At 37.9% G+C, this 22462-nt stretch overlaps 1 pseudogene; it reads right to left on the reverse strand.

Moving 5' to 3' along the window:
• Positions 1 to 7536: 7536 nt before the first annotated feature.
• On the reverse strand, positions 7537 to 14714 carry LOC109435038 (Fanconi anemia group I protein pseudogene; annotated as a pseudogene).
• Positions 14715 to 22462: the final 7748 nt, after the last annotated feature.

Below are 22462 nucleotides of genomic sequence, written 5' to 3' on the forward strand. Positions count from 1 at the left end.
TGTGGTTTTAATTAGCATTTATCTGATAATTAGTGATGTTGAGCATCTTTTCACATGTCTGTTGGTTATCTGTATGTCCCCTTTGGAGAAATGTCTATTCAGGTCTTCTGCCATTTCTTAATTGGATTGTTTTTTCTGGTGTTGACTTATATGAGTTTTTTAAACAAATTTTTGATATTAACTACTTATCAGATGTATCATTGACAAATATTTCTACCATTTAGTGAGCTGTCTTTCCATTTTGTTGATGGTTTCCTTTGCTTTGCAAAACCCTTTTAGTTTGATGTAGTCCCATTTGTTTATTTTTCCTTCCGTTTCCCTTGCCCAAGGAGATATATTAGAAACAATATTACTAAGAGCAATGTCAGAGTGTTTACTGCCTATATTTTCTTCTAGGAGTTTTATGGTTTCAGGTCTTACATTTAAGTTTTTAATTGATTTTGAGTTTATTCTTATATATGTAGTAAGAATTGATCCAGTTTCATTTTTGCATGTATCTGTCCAGTTTTCCCAGTACCATTTATTAAATAGACTCTTTACCCACACTGTATATTCTTGCTTGCTTTGTCATAGATTAATTGAACATATAAGCATGGGTTTATTTCTGGCCTTTCTGTTCTGTTCCATTGAACTGTGTGTCTGTTTTTATGCCAATACCATGATATTTTGATTACATGGCCTTGTAGTATAGTTTGGTATCAGGTAGCATGATACTTCCAGCTTTGTTCATTTTTCTCAAGATTGTCATGGCTATTCAGGGTACTATTCAATTTTATGGTTCCATATAAATTTTAGGATTATTCTAGTTCTGTGAAAAACGCCATTGGTATTTTGATAGGGATTGCATTGAATCTATATATTGCTTTGGTTAGTATGGACTTTTAAGCTATATTAATTCGTCCTATCCATGAGCATGGTATATGCTTCCATTTATTTGTATCTTATTTAATTTCCTTTTTCAATGTCCTATAATTTTCTGACTATAGGTCTTTTACTTCCTTGGTTAAATTTATTCCTAGGTATTTTGTGTGTGTTTTTATGCACTTGTAAGTGGGATTGTTTTGTTAATTTCTCCTTCTGATAGTTTGTTATTGGTATATAAAAATGCAACTGATTTCTGAATATTAATTTTGTATCCTGCTACTTTACTAAATTCATTTCTTAGTTCTAATAGTTTTGTGTTGGAATATTTGGAGTTCTCTCTATATAGTATAATATCGTCTGCAAATAATGACAGTTCTTCTTTTCCAATTTAGGTGCCCTTTATTTCTTTACCTTGTCTGATTGCTGTGGCTAGGACTTCCACTACTATGTTGAATAAAAGTGGTGAAAGTGGTCATCCTTCTTTTTTTCCTGATATTAAGGGGAATGCTTTTAGTTTTTCCAAGTTGAGTTTGACGTTAGCTATGGGTTTGTCATATATGGCCTTTATTATGTTGAGATATGTTCTCTCTATTCCCACTTTACTGAGAGTTTTTATCATAAATGGATGCTGGATTTTGTCAAATGCTTTCTCTGTCTCTATTGCTATGATCATATGATTTTTATTTTTCATTTTTTTATGTGGTGTATCACATTAATTGATTTGTGGATATTGAACCAACCTTGCATACAAGAAAGAAATCCCACTTGATCATGTTGTATGATATTTTTAATGTATTGCTGAATTTGGTTTACTAATATTTTGTTGAGGATTTTTGCCTCTGTTCATTAGGGATATTGGTTTATAGTTTTGTTTTGTTTTTGTAATGCCTTTGTCTGGTTTTGGAATCAGGGTCATGGTGGCCTCGTAGAATGAGATTGGGAGACTTCCCTCCTCTTGAGCTTTTTGGAATAGTTTGAGAAGAATAGGTGTTAATTCATCTTTGACTATTTGGTAAAATTCACCTGTGAAACCATCTGTTCCAGGACTTTTGTTTGTTTAGAGCTTGTTGATTATTAATTCGATTCCAGTAGTAGTAATCAGTCTGTTCAGATTTTCTGTTTCTTTTTTATTCAGCCTTGGAAAATTATATGCTTCTCAGAATTTATCCATTTCTTCCAGAATGTCCAAATTTTTAGCATATAATTGCTCATAGTACTTTCTCAAAATGTTTTGAATTTCTGTGGTGTTGGTGGTCACTTTTCCTCTTTCATTTCTGATTTTATTTATTTAAGTCCTCTCTCTTTTTGTCTTAATGAGTCTGGTTAATGGTTTAGCAATTTTGTTTACCTCTTCAAAGAGCCAGCTGTTGGTTTCATTGGTCCTTTGTAGTGTTTCTTCAGCTCCTATGTTGTTTATTTCTGCTCTGATCTTTATTATTTAGTTCCTTCTACTCACTTTGGGCTTTGTTTGCTGTTCTTTTTCCAGTTCCTTTAAGTGTAAAGTTAGATTGTTTATTTGAAAATTTTCTTGTTTCTTTAGGTAGGCCTGCATTGTTATGATTTTTCCCTCTTACGACTGCCTTCACTGTGTCCCATAGATTTGGGGTCATTGTGTTTTCATTTTCATTTGTCTCTAAGTATCTTTTGATTTCTTCTTTGATCTCATTGTTAACCCATTTATTCTTTAGTAGCATGTTATCTAACCTTCATGTGTCTGTGGTCTGTGTGTTGTTGATTTTTTTTAGGTTTTATTTATTTATTTTTGTAATTGATTTCTAGTTTCATACCATTATAGTCAGAGAGGATGCTTGATATAATTTCTATCTTCTTAAATGTATTGAGACTTGCTTTGTGGCCTAATATATGGCCTATCTTGGAAAATGCTCCATGTGAACTTGAAAAGAATGTATATTCTGCTGTTTTTGGATAGAATGCTCTAAAAACAATTAATTAAATCCATCTGTTCTTGTGTATCATTTAAGGCTGCTGTTTCCTTGTTGGTTTTCTGTCTGGAAGATTTGCTCATTGGTGTCAATGGGGTGTTGATGTCCCCTACTATGATTGCGTTATTGTTGATCTCTGCCTTTATGCAGACCAATATTTATTTTATATTTTTAGGTGCTCCTATGTTGGGTCCATAGGTATTTACTAGTGTTATGTCCTCTTGTTCAATTGATCCATTTATCATTATACAATGTCCCTCTTTGTCTCTTATTATCATCTTTGTTTCAAAGTCTATTTTGTCCAATACAAGTATTGCTACTTCAGCTTTAATTTCATTTCCCTCAGCGTGCAATATCTTTTTTTCATCCCTTTATTTTTGGTCTATGTGTGTCTTTCAGTCTGAGGTGGGTCTCTTGTAGACAGTATATGCCTGTGGGCCTTGTTTTCTTATCCATTCAGCTACCCTATGTCTTTTTATTAGAGCACTTAATCCATTTACACTTAGAACGATTATTGTAGGTACATAGTTATTGCCATTTTATTATTCATACTTTTGATCTTCTTTTGTTTGTTTGTTTTTCCCCTTTTTCTTCTTAAAGAAGTCCCTTTAACATTTCTTGTAATGCTGGCTTTGTGGTAATGAAGTAATTTAGCTTTTTCTTTTCTGGGAATCTCTTTATCTCTCCTTCAATTTTAAATGCCTTGCTGGGAAGGGTAGCCTTGGTTGTAGGTCCCTGCTTTTCATTACTTTGAATATTTCCTGCCCCTCCCTTTTGGCCTGTAATTTCTGTTGAGAAATCAGCTGATAGTCTTATGAAAGCTCTCTTGTAAGTAACTAGTTGTCTATCTCTTGCTTTTAGGATTCTCTCTTTGTCTTTAAATTTTGACATTTTAATTATAATGTGTCTTGGTGTGGGCTTCTTTGGGTTCACCTTTTTGGGACACTGCACTTCCTGGCCTTGTATGTCTATTTACTTCACCAAGTTAGGAAAGTTTTCAGTCATTGTTTTTTTCAGATAGGTTCTCAATCCCTTGTTCCCTTTTTTCTCCTGGTACTCCTGTGATGTGAATGTTGTTATACTCGATGGTATCCCACAGGTCCCTTAATCTATTATTATTATATTTTGTTTTTGTTGCTGTTGTTTTTCCAATTGGGTGTTTTCTACTGCTTTGCCTTCCAAATAGCTGATTGGATCCTCTGGTTCATCTAATATGCTGTTGATTCCCTCTAGGATATTCTTCATTCAGTTATTTTACTCTTTATTTCTGACTGGTTCTTTTTCATTTTTTTATATCTCTTTTTATGCTTACTAGTTTTTTGTTGAAGTTCTTACTAAGTTCCTTAAGAATTCTTATAACCAGTGTTTTGAACTCTGTCTCTGGTAGGTTGGTTGCCTCCATTTAATATAGTTCTTTTTCTGGAGTTTTCTTCTCTTCTTTTATTTGGGACATGTTTCCTTGTTTTCTCATTTTGGTTGCTTCTCTGTGTTCGCTTCTATGAATTAGATAGACGTCCTATGTCTCTCAGTCTTTGCTGGATGGCCTTATATAGCAAGTATTCTTTGTGTTCCAGTGGCACAGTCTCCCTTATCACCTATGCCATGTTGCAGGAGTGTCCCTTGAGTGTGTTATGCATATTCTCTTGTTGTAGTTGAGCCTTGAGTGCTTTTGGTGTGTCAGTGACTCTCAGGCTGACTGTTTGTGAGAACTGGCTATGCCAACAGTGTACGAGATGCTGTACAAGTCAGAGGACAATTTGCCCCAGTGGACTCTTGTACCTATTAATACCACCCTTTTGGTATGCTGCTTATTGTGCTAACTGGATAGTGATCTGGTGTGGTCTGAAGCCAGACTCTGGTTGTGTTGTTTCTGGTGCTTGTTGGGAGGAGCTCCCATGCAGGCCAATTTCAGCCTTGCCTATGATTGGCCAGAAGCTACCTGGTAGGAACCACAAAACTGTATGTGGTTGGCTGCTGACTGTGATAGATCTGGAGGTGTGTGAGTGTGGCCTCACTGTGAACTGAGGCTGGCTGCCACCAATATTTGGCCTAGGAAAGCTCAGCAAAAGGCCCAGGTCATACCTAGGCCTGTTGCCACCTGCCGGCTGTCTGTAAGGCTCAGCCACTGTAACAGCCTCCTTAGGTGTGGGGGCTGAAGTGGTTGACCTGATGCAACAGTATCTCCTGACAGTGCTGCCCAAGTTGGGTAGGGTGATGTCCCAGGGAGTAATTTGGGTGGGGCAGGTGATTTTCATAACGTTAATGCACAGTCAGTTCTTGCACCAGTGCTGGGCTTGTGGTCACTCCGCAAAATGCCCAGAGAATATTTTATCCAGCTGTCACTTGCCTTAGGCCTGCTGATCCCTGAGAGCTGCCCAAGAAATGCTGCAATGCAAGCTGGCGCTGACTGTCCACAACCAAAATTCTTTTAATTATTGAATGATATTCCTTTTGCTATTTCAATAAAGTCTGGAAATACCTGGTTTGCAATAGGAAAATTTAGTTATTTGTGTATGTTTATTGTAATAATTTTATACCTGACATATTACTTTAGGAATATTATTTATCCTATGTAATTACTTTTTTCTTATTTTTGTTTGTATAATCACATTTCATTTACTGACCACTTTTCTTCCTGTTAATGGTTATTCTTCCCCAAAATTCTTCTAATTATTGAATGATGTACCAGGTCGGACAATTAAGTTTGCAAACTCATCCTAGAAAAAGTGCTACATATCTCATTGCTGAATATCACTACAGTCACCTTCAAAATACTCCCCTTGGGAGTACACTGATGCCAGGACCTACTCCACACTTCAACACGACTTTGGAACTCTTTTTCTGGAATGGCCAACAGAGCTGTTGCCGTATTAACTTAATGTCCTGAATGTCATCAAAATATCTTCCTTTCAATTATTTCCTTTATCTTTAGGTAAAGAAAGAAGTCACTGAGGGCCAGATCAGGTGAGTAGGGATGGTGTTCCAATGCAGTTATTTGTTTACTGACTAAAAACTCTCTCACAGACAGTGCCATGTGAGCTGGTGCATTGTCATGATGCAAGAGCATTAATTGTTGGCAAAAAGTTCAGGTTGTTTTTGTCTAACTTTTTCACACAGCCTTTTCAGCACTTCCAAATAGTAAGCTTGTTTGTCCAGTTGGTATGAATTCATAATGAATAATCCCTCTGCTATCAAAAAAGTTTAGCAACATTGGTTCAACTAGTTCACGAACTTAATAGTCAGACCTACGTATGTATATTGATGAAAATATATTCATATTTGGAAGTGACTACATTTTTTATCTTTTTGATTAGATAAATGAAAATGAGTACAACTGGAGGTTATAATGGAATAAAAATGCAGAAGTAAACCTCAGGAAGAAAAAATATGAAAAGAATAAAGAATATTTTCAAAAAGGCAGTCTGCTTGAATGTCTAAAAACTGGAAAAAATTAAAATTAGCAGATTTCTGTTGAACTTGTCTCATAAAACATTAGGTATTTTTATTATGAATATTTAATTGTTTACTAAAGCAATGAATATGAGCAATAAAATTATCCTTATCAAATTCAAATGTTGATAAGGTCATATTAACATCTACAACTTCATAATTTTTGCTAAATGAAGATATATTTACTGATTTTGAAAATGACCAAGAAATCAACCTAAATGCAATAATTACAACTCCAACCTGTCCATTTGAGATAAAAGTTGGTATATTAGAATGGAAAGATGAAACCTGAGGAGCTTTACCATATATATTGAGTGATGATTATGGAATATGGCCATTATATTCTTCTGACAGTGTGAGAATTTTTCCAGCAAAATACAATCCGCTCAAATTAATTATGATTTTTCCATTGGTTGAACATGGCACAATTTGAGGATTTCATTTTATACAAAAATATTTTAAACAGAAGGAAAAAAATGTAGGCTGTATATGTGAGGTTCAAAGAAAGCATTTTGTTGTCATAGTCAAAATGTTTTACAACTGGGAGCTGAGGGATGAGTAAAATGAGTGAAGGTGGTCAAAAGGTACAAGCTTTCATCTATAAAATACATAAGTCATTGACATATAATGTACAGCATAGTAAGTACAATTAATAATATTGTATTGCATATTGGAAAGTTGCTTAGAGAGTAATCTTAAAAGTCCTCATCACAAGAAAAACATTTTTTTTGTCACTATTTGCATGTGTGGTGACAGATGTTAACTAGACTTATTGTGATCATTTTGCAATGCATACAAATATCATATCATTATGTTGTACACCAATATAGAGTTATATGTCAATTATACTTCAATAAAAAATGTTTTACAATCAATATTTAAGCTGATCTTTAGTTAACGATTGTATTTATAACTGTAAAAACTTAGATTCTTGATTGAAATAGCATGAAATATCATTTGTATAACAAAAGAAATTACACAATGCAGTAAGCCTATTTTTTTAAATAAAGCTGATTAAAGAGTAAATACTAGATAGTATTCAACAATGACAAGTAAACACTAGTAGAGAGCATTGATGTGATATTCTTCTAAAATGAAGTTTCTAGTATCTAATCAAGTATGGCATTGCTTTTTAAGGCATTAGCAGAACAATATTTACAGAATGTAATGGGACATTTATACATTTAGTGGAAATAATTTCAGGATTTGATTCTCAAATTGTAAACATGAAAGACAGACAAAACTAATAAAACACATGACTAATCTCTAGGATGGAGAATTCAAAATAAGATTAAGAAGTTAAAGATTGATAAAGTGAAAGAAAAAATCATGCATAATATTTTTAAAATTAACTATTACTCATTTCCACTAGGTTGTACCAGAGAAAATAGTCATGTTGAACAACTAACATTTAGTCAACTACCAGCAAACCAAATGCATGGAAATTGGGATTTGTGAGTAATTCACCAATTTATTAAAAAATAGTACAGGTTTGGTTTAAATCAAGAACTGAAAAAAAACAAACAAACAAACAAACAAAACCTTTTAACATGAAGCACTGGATTTGAAAAACTTTCCAGGGGTGCCTATGAGGGTACAGAACCCCAGGTTGGTTAAAGGAAAAGTATCACCAGAATTTTGACCAGAAATCCCAAAGGATTTTTTGTGTCAATATAAGATTTCTAGTGTGAATTTGTTATCAAAGAGACATGGTGCCAATTGTGTGGATGTTGATGATATTCTTTAGAGCTACTAAATGATTATGTATGATTTTTTATTTTGCATATGCCCATATGAAACATAAAATATGACCTTATGGCCACTTTTGGATACATGATGGGATTGTTAATGAAATGGTTTAAAAGTCACATTTAGTATAGATAAGATATTACAGGGACTAAAATAGTTAATAAAACAATAGCATATCATCAAATAAGAAGCTCATTGTGGTCTTTGAATAAAATGAATTTAATTTTAAATTGTGCTATTTACAGTCATAATTAGCACAACTGTTGTTTACTATTAATATAATGTTATCTTGACAAATTTAGATTTATCTATTTCACTTTCAAAAGTATTGAAACAATTTTTGAAGAAAATGTATTTTTAAAATCAAAGGAAATTACTTGTGATGAAATATTTAAGAGACTTGTTTTGATACCTGTAATTTACTTTATAATGTATCAAAACTAAAATGAATTGATGGATATATAACAGAATGAATGGTTGGATAGATATGTGATAAAACAACAATAGTAAAATGTTAAAAGTAGAAATGAGGTGGTGGTTATATGTCTACTAAAAAGTCTTTCAACTTTGTTGTCTCTGAAGATATTCATGTTGGAAAAAAATTGTGTGTGAAATTTGTAACAAGAGTAGCATTCTAATAAACTATAAGAAACATTTTAAAATGAAAATAGTCACATGACTAAAAATGAAAAGTTTCACATACTAAGAATCCCCAAAACAATTTCTATAGAGACTATGTGCTGATCATTAAAGGCCAAGCTACCACATAATCTTAATTAAAGAGATTTAAATAAATTGAGCAATATACCTACTATTTTCAACTTTCTTCATAATAATCCAAAATTTTTAATTTGGTGGAAGAAAAACTAAAATACTGTGTAGATAGAGATGGTGAAAATCACAATATAAATGATAGTAATTTATACAATAAAATTTGAAAAGTTCATAAGATTTTCTGTGATAAAGACATATCATGATGTATGCATCATATGTCAAATTTATGGTTCATTTCTGAATATGAAAGTTTCTTTAACATTTTTATTGACATTCCAGTTGCTTTATTCTCTTGGCAGAATAGTTTCTCCAAATTGAAACTAAAGTCAATGTAATAACTACAGTGACTCAAGAAAGTTTGCTTCACTTGGCATTAGTTCACAACAGAACACAAATTATTTCAATTATGGAACACAAAAATTTCAATTATAGAAGTATAACTAGCGACTCCATTGAAAGGAAAATAAATTTCATGAAATAAATACATAATAATTTATTAATTACAGGGGTCTTTTTGTTTTCTCTCCCTAACATTACTAGCCCATCAACATATCACTCAGACATATGCAATAATATAAATTCAGTTATCTTTGATATTTTGCCATCCTTCACTCTACACTTTTTTCTTTTTTCAGTTTAAATATTTATTGTGTAAAGTCAAAGTGCATTCTTTGGTGGGGGAAAAAAGTGCTTTGAATGCCAAACAAGTAAACCAGAAAGCTTATTTTTTATTTAAAGTGTATCTAAGACAAACATACAAAAAGAATATGGACCCTCCAAATGTAACATGGCAATTATTCTCACCCTTCCATCCTCCTTTTTAATCTTAAGCTCCCTTTCTCATTTCAGGGCTCTGAGGCACAATTCTTGAGAAAGCATCCTACGCAACTTGCATTAGCTTTCAGGTGAAGTGCTGGATATTTACCAGATAATCGAACTCACCAAAGGCTCCATGGAAAAACGAAGCCAGCCTGGATTGTAGCTATGCCTGGAGGCTCTGCATTTGCTCCCGTGGAGCTTCATCTGGGTGGTACAGGCTCCCCAACTCACACTTCAGCTGTGCTTTTCTCAGTAGCAGGACCTGTTGAGAATGATGCCTGTAACTGAAGGTGCAGTTGAATTCAGTGGGTTCAGAACCAAGATGCCAACATTGGTGCAGGCTGTAGGACAAGGGGGTACTATTCGTGTTGGGGAAAAAGAAAGCAGAAGCCCCAAAGTTCACATTAACTCAGGCATTTCATCTTTTTTTTCTTTTTCTTCTTGGCTGGCTCTTCGTTCTGTCCCTTGTGCTCTGATGCAGTGTCCTCTTCGTTTTCCTCCTCCTCCTCTTGGAGAACCATGTCCAGCATGTTTCCTTTGATCTTGATGTCCCGCAAGGTGCAGAGCTTCATTGCTGCATCAGGTTCACTTTGGACCTCTTGGAAAGGCAGATGAGAAATTTTTCATACTGTTCAATGGCAAACATGAGATTTGGGATTGCCTTAGTTTCCCGAAGAACTCTGGCCGTGGCCATGGCAACTGCAGCAGTTTTCTTCACTTTCTTTCCTCCTGTATATTTTAGGCTCTGAGTCTTCTTGTTCTGTATGTACGAAATGAAAAATCATCATAGGGGTATCAGATAAGAACTCAGCAGCTTCACCAGCTTTTCCATAATTTTTGGAATTCCTTTGGATCTCTGATACACCTGGAGATAATATCCGACAAGTGCTGTAAGAATGGTGTACATCTTGCAAAGATCCTTTAACGAGGTGTCCACACAGCTGCCCGATGGCAGGGCTGTCTGCACCAGCTGGTGGAAAAATGTAAGCAGGGTTCCCAGTTCTATGATGATGGCTTTCTCAATGGGATGATTTGCAAGGGTTGCCTGCGAAGAGGCCTCTTCTGATATGGTTTCTTGGCTCACTTGTCCCTTAAGCTTAATGATTAGCCAGTCCACTTCTTCTAGGACCTTCTCAGCCTGACTCAGAACAAGTAAACAGACAGTAGGGGTAGCTGTTCTCAAATTCACCATTGCAAAGTGTTTGCTTTCTCCATCTTTACATCCTGGTCTATGTCTCCAAGATGCCCATGGATATCCTGGGACAAGTCATGCAGGAGGGTGACAGGACTCTTACACAAAACATGGAGGCAGAAGAGCAAATTCATCAAGCCCTTGCATAACGAGGCATCCTCCCAGCTGTTTTCCTTGCAAATCTTAGATGTCCAGGATAACATCTGCACAAACTCAGGGAAGGAGGGCTCCAGCAGCTTGGACAAACTGGAGAGAAAACTGACAAGTAGGATGGCTTCTTTGCTATTAAAGTCTTCCTCTTGCCTGCTAAGTAAATTTAACAAGGACCTCTGAAACTGCCAGATCTGGAATGCTGCTCTCTGAGTGACAGTGACTTCCCCCTCTTCTTTCTCATTATTCAGGACATCCAGCATCTAGAGAAACAGGGGAATCCTAGGCTGATAGAACTGCTGCACAGCACTAAAGTTTTTTTGCAAACCCTCCAAACACAGCAACAAGATGTTTTCCTTTCTCTTTCTTCCCCAACTCTTCCACTAAAGTAGGAATGGAAGTGTATCGCCATAGCAAAACCTGAGTTATGTTACAGAGGTTCTAAAAGATCTTCTGTGGGTTTTGGCTGCCCGGGCCACTTACATGCCCTCTTTTCTTGAGCTGCTGTATCTTCTGCAGAGTCATGCTCACTGCATAGCGCATAAACACATTGTTGGACCTTAGGAAAGAAAGGTTCTCTTCCTGGCTTTAGGTATTGTCCATGAAAAGAGTGGTGAGAAGATCAGACACAAAGGTTATGGACAAAAACTATAATGTGTTTTGTTGACCGTTTTAGTTTTGCCTTTATGTACCTGCTTTTTCGTTAAGGATTTCAGAGAGTTTCCTGTAACACATAAATGAGCTCAGAACCTCCTCAAACTTATTCTTACTGAAATTACCAATGGAGAAATTATATTCTATTAAAACCTCACAAACTCCCATCACAAGTAAAGCACAGATGTTATTTTTGATGTGGATACCAGTGCTCTGAGAAAAATCTGCTGATTTATCCAGTTCAAAGTCCTCTAGTTCACTCTTAATCATTCTATTAGCAATAAATTCCATCATATCATCTAAGTCTTGATAGAATCCTTCTTCCACCTCCTCTTCTTCCTCCTGTAGGGGCAACATTCTACTTTTATGCCAAACCAAACAGTGCTGAATACAACGCAGTAGATGATTCAGTGGTTCCTTTAGAAAGATCTGACCTCCTTGGGTCAATATATAAGCTTCTAATTTCAGAGGCGGCAGCACATCAGGGTGTGGCTTGTAGTACTGTTTTAACTGTGAGAGCAGAGTGTGCATGATTGAATTAGCCAGCTGTGAGTTTCTTCGAAGCACATCATAAAACCTCTCATAAAGCATGAGTAGGACACCAGCCTGCTGGCCTAAGCATTTCCTTAAATTATCATGATCTCAAGGCAGAAAGTTTCATCGGCGACCAAATTGTAACAGCTGTGAACATCGACACGAACCTGGCTCACCCTGATAGACTGCACTGCGAGGATGACCAGCTGCCTAAAACTTTGAAGTTCTGCCGGAGTAGCAAAAACGCGCAACTGCAGATTTTCGGGCATCAAGCCAGCCGGCAAATATAGCTTTTCGGAGGACAGGTATCAGGAGGCTGTCACTGACATGCTCACTTTGAGAAGGGGCTGAGCTGCCTTCAGCAGCCCTTGTATAATTTGAAGGGGCAGAAAGGATAAATAGTCAAAAGTTTCTGGGACTTTAGAAGAACAACTCTGAAGAACTAAGGGTGAACACATGATGATATTTGAAAACAGGTCTGAGTAATGGCTGATAGGAGAGGATGCTCTGATGACAGCTCTGTTGAGGACTTGCTCCAGAATTTCTTGTCTGATCATCTCATGGATCTTAAAAGTTTCCAACAGGATATTAGCTCCCCGCTTACATGCATACTGCTGCGGTGTTCTAGAAAGACCTGAGCTGGTTTCAATATTTTTTCCATCAGGAATCTTCTTTGGCCCATATGAATCCGTTAAAATGAAGCCAAGTTCTATCAGGCCCTGAGTAACATGGTCCCAGCTGTGAACATTATTCTTTACCATGTCCAGGATCATGACTGAAGCACAAGATATGTGAGGAACTAGATTCTGAAGAAACTTTGAGCCTTGGCAAAGCTGAAGATCCTTAAAGCTTTTTACAACTGAAGTCTTTAAAAGGTCAAACACCTGTTCCTCAAACCTTTGCATTCTTGTTATAGAAAGCAGGAGGGCAATGCTTAAGGGACATATATTATTACTGAAATCCCCTTGCTGTCCTGCCTTCACATGTTTCAGGAGTTCTCTGCCTAGATCACAGTCCAATTTGATGGAAAACACAACGTGTAGAGTAACAGTGCCTTCCACATGACGAAGTTCACCTGATGGCATGGTAACAAGAGCCAAGAGCTCATCACCACTCTGTTACGCATTGTGCTGCTTATCTACCTCATTGAAGGAAGTAATGATTCCTTCCAAAACCGTCTTTCTGTTTCCCTTTGAGGAGAGAACCAGAGGCTGATAGACCCAAGGTGGTACTTCTTGAAGATTCAACTTGGAGGACATCTTCAACACCGTTGCCACCACAGATTCCACCTCTTCTGCAGTCAGAGGGACATCCTTGAACATGGAGGTGGATTGAACTACATATTGCTGATCCCATCTGCCAGAACAGAGGGTTTTAATCAACTGCTTCTGACATTCTTCCCCACTCAGTTCATCTTTTCCATAAACCAGATTTTCCTTTTTGGTAACAAGGCAATGAGAATGATGCATAATAACTCCAAAGATTTTCCATTCATTAGGTTGCCCTCTTTGATTGCACCAACAAACTCATTGGCTAATTCAAGCAATAATGGTCCTGGAAAATAGTGGGCCTCCAGCATCAGTAATCCTATGATTTCAGATGCTACTTCTTTCAGCAAATCCCCTGATTCCTCCAGTTGAATACAACGAGTGTATGTCTTAAGTCTTCTAAGAGCTCCAGCTTTCTCAGAGCAGGAGGAACCTTTGAAAATGGATCTCAGTAATGCTCCAGCAGTTTTTCCTTTTACTGCCTGATTCTGAAGGAGAGTAGCCAGCTCATCTTCTTTTAGGGTTTGAAGAAATTCTTGCAATCTGTCTGCTGTTTTTCCTGTTGCTAGAGAGAATTTTCTGGTCCATTGTTGCACATATCATGAGAAGTTGGGGGGAGGCAGCCTGAGAACTCGAATTCGGAACCACAGAGTGAGCACGCACAGGGTGGCTTAGGCATACCATCAGCGATGTCTTGACTGTTTAAGCTCTTCTTGTGTCAGTTTTGGAGGCTGGGAGTAGGAGGTCAGCAGCCAGAATCGTAGGATCTGGTGAGGACCCTCTTCCTGGCTTGCCGATGACTGCCTCTTCATTGTGTGCTCACAAGGCCTCACCCACAGCTGTGTGGCTTCAGGCAGGTCATTTCCCCTCTCTCTTGGTTCCGTATTCTGTATGAAGGGAAATATTTTGCCTCACACCAGGAAGGAAATTCTAGAGGTAAGAAGTCCAAGATAAAGATGTCGGCAGGGCTTTTTTCTTCTGAGGCCTCTCTCCTTGGCTCGAAGATGGTGTCTTCTCCCTGTGTTTTCACGTAGCCTTCCCTCCGTGCGTATCTGTGTCCTAGTCTCCTCTTCTCATAAGGACACCAGTAATATTGGATTAGGGCCCACCTTGATGACCAATCCTTAGAACTAATGGGAAGTGAGAGGTCAGTCACAGGCAGGGAAAGGTCTGAGGACGGGCATATTTTTCAATTTAGATAAAATTACTTCAAAAATACAATTTGCCAAAAGCAAATTCTAATAGAAGTAGAACCAGAATAATACTATTTTTAGCAAAGAACTCAAATTTATAATTAAACACATTCCCCAAATCTCCAGAATCAGAAGGATTTACTAGCAGATTCTTCTTACCAATTTTACGTAAAACTTTTCCAGAAAATAGAAAATACTGGCATACTTCCAGCTCATTTTGCGAGTCCAGAATAGCTAATAACAGAACCTGACAAAAACACTAGAAAGAAAGAAAATTTTAGGCCAATTATCCTCATAAACAAAGATGCAAAAGCCCTAATTAAAGTGTTAGTGAATACTTTAAATCATATGTACTTTTTCAGTATATAGAATACTTTGAAGTACACAGTGAATATTAGCAATATATCAAAATGATAATCCATCAGAAACAGTGGGTGTATTCTAGGAAGCAGGGTTGGTTTAACATTTGAAAATGAATCAATGTAATTCACTACATCAATAGAATAAAAGTGAAAAGAAAACATAATCATATCAATAGATCTATAAAACATATTTAATAAAGTTCATTGTCAATTCATGAAAAAAAGAAAATAACTCTTAGCAAATTAGGTATGGAAAGGTAACACAGTCATTATCAGTGGCTTACCTATATCCCAACTGGAACTCACTCTAGGGCTTTTTTTCTGCCCTGGGAAAAGAGCAAGTCAGAAATACTGGAGAGCTGATGTTTAAGAAGCAGTCCTGATGGATGGGGAAAGGGGAATAAACACTTTAGATTCCTTACCTTCTGTCCAGGGTAACTGAGATACGCTCTACACAGCCTTTCAAATTTCCCCAGGCACTGAACTCTAGTTACCCACAAGGCTAACTGGCTGGTCCTGCACCCTGGATTGGTCTCTGTCTGTACAGCTCTCTCCTCTCCAAGATTCTGCTCCATCAACACCAGCCAGCGTGTCATTTCTAGACTCACACTGTCTGTTCCATTCCAGTTCCATCCCTGTGCTGTGGCCTGGAAACTCTCCACAGGCAGTGAGCTGGGATGGTCATGGGACTCACCTCATCATTCCCCTGTGTGGAAATAAATGAAGACCACCCAAATGAGAACAAGCAAATCCCTGCTTAGAGGCTGGTGGTGTGGGGAAGCTGCAGGCAGCCTAACTAGAATTGGGGCTTCCTGTCTCGTTGATTAGGGTTACACAATTTGGCTTTCTCTGGTTGGTCCTAAGTTGGAAGTCGGGGCAAAAATTGCTGTCTCACTTCCTGGGCTGGTTACAGAAAATGGTAGGCTGGCCTCATGAGGTGGTGGCTGCAGGTTGTGGGTCAGAGTTCAGTTTTTATATGTAGTCTGGCCAAAATCTGTTTGTATATTCAATCTCTCACCTCTCAGTTCTGCCTCTTGGGTAACGTCTGAAAACTGTCATTTCAAGTGTTTTAGGTTTTTGTTTGTTTAGGCGGGGGTGTAAATCCCAGCCCTGCTACTCTATCTTGGCTGGAAGCAGAAGTCTCAACCTCCCAGAGTAAGTTTTGGATTAGTCATCACTCTGTAATCTGCCTGTTTGCTTTGCCACCATGCTCCTCTCCCATTTCTTCGGCCTCTTGACTTCCACCTTTATATCTCCCTTGACTCTTCTTTGTCGCTGGTGCATGGCAGCCAGACACTCCTTACCCTGAAATCTCTGGTTGGGATCCTGTCATAAATTGAAAGAGCTCCTGCAAACAACAGCAGAACACCCATTTCACCAGCCACTCCGGGAACTGCTCACCATTTTGTTCTGGGCTTTGCCTGAATCCCAAGGCTCTGATCCTTCCCTGAAACATGGAAGGATTCCTGATGCTTTGCTTGGACTCACCTGGTCATCAGTCCAGGCCAGCTTCTGTACCAGATAAGATGCTCCCAGTCAAAATTAATAAACAGAAACCCCATTTAAAATGAATCAGGAGGCCAGAGAGGTGAGCTCTCACACCTTACATTGATCACAGAGCCCAACAGGTTAACTCTATTTATAATAGCTCTCTCAATTACCTCTTCTCCTCTGTAAAAGAGTTGCCTCTCCTTTGTTTCTCAGGATGTGCATGTGGTTCGCCATTAGACTGCATGTCATACATTACAATTCTTTGTTGTTTTCAAATAAACCCAATCCTGCTAGAGAAATACTTGGCTTCTATTTATTTAAGGTCAACACTCTCAACCTTTCATCTTGGTGAGCAGAGCTCTGGCCAGCATCAAACACCCCTGAACTGTTCTGTATTTCCAGAAGGCCTTGCTTTCAGACACACTTCCTTTAAGACCATTCAATTGACTAGAATCTCTGAAACGCTGCATAACATTGCTTAGAAAATCCTTACCTTTCTGTTTTTCCACATTCACAGATATAATAGATAGTCATTTTAGCTTCACGTGTAGCTCTTCATCTTGTGCATTTTCTGTTTTTTTGTGTTTGTTCAGTATGCCCTGTCCCAGATGGTGGGTTGTTTTAGGGGAATGGTCTTCAGAGCCTGGAAAAATGTCTGTTTTCCTTATACACAATCATATGTTAGACTGAATCATTAGATTTGACAAATGTATTTAGCTTTTTGATGCGTACATATATGTGTGAATATATATACCGAGGGTGCCATAAAAATGTATACACATGACTTATATTCATCTTTTGTTATCGGTATATATTAAGTATTATAATTTTAATACAGTTTTTTCCTATCTTAAAATGTTGTGTATACATTTTCTTGGCACCCTCTATATGTATGTGTATATGTATATATACATACATATATATGTGTGTGCATATATACAGAGTGTGTACATTGAATTTTCACTAATTGAATACACTTGTGTAGCCAACACCCAGATCAAGAAACAGAACACTGAAATTGCATTTTATTTATATTTTAATTGGCTGCCTTTACTTTGAAGCTGATGGTAAGCTCCATGACTGCCTCTCTGTTGCTCACTATTATGTCTTCAGGGTTTAATCAGAGTGCCTGACCCACACAAAAGGCCTAATTTGTTTAAGAAGTTTGCTGACTGACACTGAGAGGAAAGAGCCATGCTCTTACTGGAAATAAATTGAACCACACCTGTAAAAAATGAAATCCCTTTCTCCTTGGCTATTACTAATATATTTCTCCCATGTATGTTAATACACAACAGAGCTCAGTAAAATTACTGTTATTGAAAGTAAATTAAAATAACAATTACAAAAACAAAACAAACTCTGTTTTTCTATTGTATCTATGAAGAAAGCTGTTGTGGCCCCTCCTACTCTGGCAAATATTGGCAATTGAAATGCTTTATAGTTAGGATGGTGTCAATAACTGTGAGCTTGCGAGGGCAAAAGTGTTTGGGGAAGAATATGCAGTGAACTTGGCAAAATCCAATCTTGTCTTGGAAGCCAAGTAACAATAAGGACCTTATTGTGCTCCTCTTAGATGAGGTGAGTTCAAGAAAGGAACAGGGGTCACTCTGAGCCCAAGTTCCACAGGCTGAGTCCAAAGTTTTATCCATGGTGAATATGGCTCATCCTTACCAAGCCAGGAACCCATCATACTGTATTTATCTTTGAGAGACATAAAAGTGGAGAAACCAGTGGCCTCGGCTTATTCACCTGCAAACTTGGAATAATGTGTTGGGTGACTATATTATCCTGAGTATTAGACACTCACCAAGATAATCAAGGCTGGAAGCAGGTGAGTATTCTGTTTATTTCAGAGAAGAGGATGAGAAATGGCCCAATGGCAGGGCCCTGAGCACCTTTGCAGAGGAGAACGGACATGGAGAATTAACCCAGCCCTCCCACCATTATCTTGTCACTGCTGCAACTGCTGCATTTTTTCCTTTCATGAAGGCTGTCTTTGTTCCCGCTCTTGGGAGGAAGAACCAAGTTAGTTAGAACCTTCTTTATCTTGTGAATGAAACAGGGAAGCCTGGTATAGATGAGAAAAGGCAACACCCCTTGATTAACTAAAGAGATGCAGTGGAACACTCCCATAGGCCACCCCACTGGGTGTGGGGGTGGATACGGGTGGGGTTGAGTGGGTGGGAGAAAATGCACTGTGGTGTGAGCAGGAGTTGCACTACATGTGAATTGTTCCAAATCCTTCAAGCTTCCTGCCAGGGCATTGAAATCTTGGCTCATTTTGGAATCTGGATCTGGGACAATTTGCTCTAAAGGAGGTTTGGCATACATAAGTCATTATTATTAATAAACACTTGGTGAATACCAACCATACGCCTGATGCTTTTTTCTTTTTCTGTTAGGTTAAGTTACCAAGTAAAGGAGAATGCAACTCAGCTCCTTATTATCCCAGAAGAGGCAATTTCATAGTCCTCATGGCCCTACACTTATGTCTTTGAACCCCTAGATGCATTTTCCAAAGGTTTTTTGTTTTTCAAGAGAACATTCCAAAACATCAAAAGTGGTGACTTTAAACTCTACACCCCTTTCATTATCAAAAGAATGGATTTTAGAGAGGAATGTAAGTGTCTTCTGACATAGTCTTTGGTCCAACCTGCTCTTATGGGATGACTCATTTCACACTGGCTGGATTTTAATGCTATGTGGGGCTGCTTCTAAATGACTGATCTTGAATTACACAGACAAAGCTTTAAAAATATGTAATAGGATGAGCTATGTTTATTTTTAGTGGGTTTCTTTTCATAATGTCTATCTGCGTGTTTCCCCGTTTGTACACTTGGTTACATATGGGAAGCAAGGCAAAGTGTGACTTTTCTAAGGAGAATATACAAAAAGTGTTTGAAAAAATTTCCTTCCTTTATTTCCCTGCAGTGATCTGTGTTTAAGAGAATTGGCAACAAAACAAGATAGTTCAACTCTTTTTATTTTTAAGCAATAAATGGTCTTTTAAATAATAGTAATCCCCATTGAAGATGATTGGGTAGGGTTGGAGAGAGAATCAAAGGAGCATGTCAAAGAGGAGAGAAGCACATAGACACAGACAATAGTTTAGTGGTTACCAGAGGGTGAGGGGGGTGGGGGGTGGGAGATGAGGGTAAAGGGGATCAAATATATGGTGATGGAAGGAGAACTGACTCTGGGTGGTGAACACACAATGGGATTTATAGATGATGTAATACAGAATTGTACACCTGAAATCTATGTAATTTTACTAACAATTGTCGCCCCAATAAATTAAAAAAAAAAAAAAAGAGGAGAGAAGCAACAGCTTCCAGTGTTTTAGTGATGAGTTTCATCTCAGAAGCTATAAGCACCTCATAAACAGATGTTCAAAGAAGACTTAACTGATAATCTGCCAAATAGAGAGACTAAAGGAAAGCAGAAAATTTTAAAAAGAAAAGTTCACACACTTTTTGGTAGCGTTTTGGGGACTCTGGCCACAAGATACCCCCATTTCTCTTACAGCCAGGTCCTTTTTCAACCACAGGCTACATAATTTTCCCCTATTGGTATAATTTTAGAAGTCATGCTCAGAGCCCACCCAACCCCAAATCCCTCCTGCCTTAGCCGTCAAGGTCCTTGAACATTTACTACTAAGGAATCATTTATTTATCATTCATTTGTTCAACAAGTTCTTGTTCTGTACCTATTATATACTGTAGCAGAATGACTGGCCTTGGTATAAGTTACTGGTATTTCTCATCTCCCAACCTCATGGCCAACATCACTAATAGATCATTCTGGTGTTTCTTGAAGAATCAAGACCTAGGCAGCCATCCCATCAATTTGTTTATGTCACTCCCCTACTTAGAATTGTTCAGTGGCTTCCCTCTGTATAAGATGAAGACCAAAGTGTTTAATATGTCCCCTCAAATCCTATGGGATCTGATCCTGCTTCCTCCCTAGTTTCCTCTTAGACCAGCCTCATCTTTGCTCCCTTTCCCCCAGGTACGTTATCTTTTCTTGAGCTTCCCCAAAGTTCCATATTCCTTCTGGCTTTAGGATCTTCAAACTTGCTGTTCCTCTGACTAGAATCATCCTTGCTTATCGCAACACACCCTTTTTACCTAGTAAGTTCCTATATATTCTTTAGATCTCAGCTCAGATGTCGCTTCCTAAGGAACGTTCTTTTGATCAGTCCCATGCCTAATCTACATCCAATATTCCTTCCCCTCACCTTCATGAGACACGGTCCTATTCTCCCCAGCACTGATTACAGTTTATAATGACAGAATCATCTGCGCCACTAACATTTTTATCCCCCTACAGACTTTCATATCATGTTACCCTTGAGTACAGTTTGATACCTAGCACTTAGTAGGTACTCAATTAAAATTTATTGAATAAATGAGTCTGAGCAGACCCATGAAATAAAATCTGTTTTTCATTGTTTTCCAGGCTGAGCATTAGGGATAAAAGGTGAAATACAATAGAAAGGGTATGAACTTTGAAGTCAGACAAGCAAGGGGACAATGCTGGTTCTTCACTTACTATCCATGTGATGCTGGTAAGGGGCTTAGCAGCTATCACTTGTTGAGTGAGTGGTCTGTGCCAGGACTAGGCTAGGCATTTTATCTATATTCTCTCATTTAACCCTCACAACAATATTACAGCTTGATATTCACTATTTCTCACAATCCTTTTGGTTGAGAGAGTAGATTCTTGACCTTGTGTCAACTGGATTCACTCACATGTTTCTGTTCAGCTGGAGAATTAGATGAGTTGGAAGGTCCAAAATGATCTCACTAGTGTGCCTGGCAGTCAGTGCTGGATGTAGGCTGGGATGCCTTAGCTCTCATCCTCAGGAGGCCTGCCAGCATCCTTGCATGGCCCTCTCAGGGCATGCCAAGAAAACAGAAGTGCAGGGCTTCTTTATGCCCAGCCCCAGAAGTCTCATACCATCACTTCCACCACATTCTGTTGACCAGAGCCAGTCACAAGGCAGCTGAAATTTGAGGGAAATAGGGAAATAGACACCACTTTGGGGGAAGGGCCAACAACTCATTGAAAAGAAGCATGGAATACTATTCTACCATAAGAAAAGATGAAATAGTGCCATTTGCGACATGGATGAATCTTGAGATTATTATGCTAAGCGACATAAGTTAGACAGAAAAACTTGAAAACCATATAATTTCACTGACGTGTAGTATATAAAACTGAAAACGAAAAAGGAATAACACAAACACATGAAGAAACAAAAATTCATAGACACAGATAATAGTTTAGTGGTTACCAGAGGGTAAGGGGGAAGGGGGTGGTAGATGAGGGTAAAGGGGATCAAGTATATGGTGGTGGAAGGAGAACTGACTCTGGGTGGTGAACACACAACATAATATATAGATGATGTATTACAGCATTGTACACTTGAAACCTATGTAACTTTACTAACAATTGTCACCCCAATAAACTTTCATTAAAAAAGAAGCATAGGAAAAATTATTATGAACATTTTTTGAAAAAATACCACAACATATAATGGAATATGACACAGTGACTAAAAATAATATTCACAAACATTTGCCATCAATATAAGAAAAGGCTTGTGAAAAATAGAGGAACAATAATATTTACTATTATCACAGCCAAGTTTTGAAGTAAACAAACCATGCACAGACTGATGTGCAAAATAAAAGAGAAACAAACAAACAAAAAAGAGGAAGAAGTTAGAGCACGACCTTCAAGGATTTACAGCACTGGACAGTTGTCAGAGCAGAGCTGTCTTTGACACCTGCTCTTGGAGACTGCCTTGGGGGATGGCACTCTTACAGGTGTGGGGTCGCTTCCATCCTCTTCCCACTGGAGTCTACCTTGGTTCTGAAAGGCTGGACCTGCTATCTTCACCTGTCCTTAATTCCCTGTCTCCTTGTGGATCTTCTCTCATTTTTCCAGTCCACACTGTGCAGCTTGACCTGAGAGGCCAAGGGCTGCAGGACCATGATGGATGCCATCCAAT

Source organism: Rhinolophus sinicus, chromosome 4 (genome assembly GCF_057876585.1).
Source record: "Rhinolophus sinicus isolate RSI-liver-muscle chromosome 4, RSI-T2T, whole genome shotgun sequence".
Classification (NCBI taxonomy): domain Eukaryota; kingdom Metazoa; phylum Chordata; class Mammalia; order Chiroptera; family Rhinolophidae; genus Rhinolophus; species Rhinolophus sinicus.